This window comes from Tupaia chinensis, unplaced genomic scaffold, assembly GCF_000334495.1.
Source record: "Tupaia chinensis unplaced genomic scaffold, TupChi_1.0 Scaffold000335_1, whole genome shotgun sequence".
NCBI classification, from domain to species: domain Eukaryota; kingdom Metazoa; phylum Chordata; class Mammalia; order Scandentia; family Tupaiidae; genus Tupaia; species Tupaia belangeri.
The window spans coordinates 766352-768214 of record NW_006159829.1 but is presented as its reverse complement, the minus strand read 5'-3'; the positions used below and the strand labels follow the sequence as shown (position 1 = coordinate 768214).

General features: G+C 53.0%; 1 pseudogene; it reads right to left on the bottom strand.

The window, feature by feature from the left end:
- Positions 1–145: 145 nt before the first annotated feature.
- LOC102500445 (protein/nucleic acid deglycase DJ-1 pseudogene) lies at positions 146–1376 on the bottom strand (annotated as a pseudogene).
- Between the last annotated feature and the right edge of the window lie 487 nt (positions 1377–1863).

The window sequence follows — 1863 nt, the reverse complement described above, 5'->3', positions numbered from 1 at the left end:
GTCATCCTCCCCTCGGTATCGTGGGCACGCACGCACACGCGCCCGGCGTGAGTTTTAGGCCACCGGGTCCGGGACACGAACCGTGGTCGACTACGTGGGAGTCCAGCGACATAGCCATTACGCTAACTGCTGGTTCCCTCCTGCTCTAATCTTTAAGAACAAGTAGAGCCTTCACTTGGTCAGCCACCTCCTTGCCACTCAAGGCCTCAACAATCGCAAGAGCAATTTGAAGCTGGTCCCAGGACCACGGCTCGTAAGAATCAGACCATCCTTTCCACACGATTCTCGGAGTAGCTGTAATGACTTGCAGTCATCGTTTTGTCCTTAGCTGTGACTTTGCTTCTGAGACCTATTTCATGAGCCCACAGGGCAGCAGCCCCTACCCAGATGGCGGCTATGAGGCCCTTCTGCTGCTTCTGCCCTTTCAGGATCTCTTTCATGGCAGCAGACTCAGATAAGTTCTGTGCACCCAGATTACCTCCTGGTAGAACCACCATGTCATATGGTCCCTTTTTCTGCATCTTCAAGACTGGCATTGGGACAAATGACAACATCACAACTACACTGCGCTGGGTCTTTTCCAGCCAGGCCGGCAACAGTGACCTTAATCCCAGCTCGCCTCATGACGTCTGCAGGGGTGACTCTCCATTTCCTCTGCTCCTTCAGCCAGGATGACCAAAGCTCTGTTGAAGCCGTGTGTGTGTGTTTAACACCTACACCAGACGACACAGGATGCACACCAGCACACACGCACAGCACCATTTCTCTTAGTACTTTTGATCTCTACAATTTCCTTCTTGTTCACTCTTAGAGTTCCCCCTGTTCTTGCATGTTACTCCTCCAACTATGCCTTCTGTCCTTAGTGTGCCCTGTAAATTCCGATCGGAAGCCAGCCATAGTGTGCTCAGTTAAGGAGCGGCTGTGAGCGGGCCTTCAGTGATGTGAGGCAGAGGGATTCTCTAGAGTCCTCATGAATGGGCTCGAGTCCTCCTGAAAGTGGCTCCGTACGGCAGCAGGCAGTTGGAGATGTCCCTCCCATCACATGGTGACACAGTGGTCCTCTTCTCCAAGGGCTATCGCCAGGCAGCACCTTGGAGGCTGAGAGCAGCCTTCATCAGACTCTGGAGCTGCTGGTACCTTGGTCTTGGACTCCTGGTACCAGAATTGTGAGCAGTACGTTTCTGTTCCTTGTTGACTACTGGTCTCAGATACTGCAGCAGCACAGACAGAGTGAGACACCTTGGTATGGGAATTCTCATTCTGCCTCTGCCCTGCCTGGCTCTGAGCTTGCCCTACCCTCCCTGAATGGCACTCCCAGGGTCGCTGCCTCCCAGCTTGTCCTGTAAGAAAGAAAGCTTTGCCTCACCCAGGCCCATCTTTCAATTCTTGCTTCAAAATACACTTACTCAATAACAGCCTGGTTGGGGAGAGGATAACAGGTGTCTAACAGCCCTTGGAATGACACCATGAGAGCAGATGGGACCCTGCTCAGGAATACAGCCAAGAAGCTAGTGGGTGGACAGCCCTGTGTTTGCCATGGCCCACGGTCAGCCCGAAGCACAGGGCCCCTTTGTCCTCTCTGCTCACACAGCTGTGTGTCCTTGAGGCCATGTGGACCCAGAAAAGAGGCACTTCCCAACCTTCCCAGGACCAGGGAACCCTCTGGCAAAATTGATTACAGGGGCAATGGTATAGGGGTGTCCAACTATCTCTCCTGTGTCCAAAAAGAAATGAGATCAGGTTAAGAATGGGAAAGTTTACCGTCACCCAATTAGAAAAAGGGTAAACTGTGTGCGGGGGCCTCCAGCCAGGGGTGCAAGGCTATGTGCAGCACACACAGCACAGCGTGGAAAGAAGCGCTTC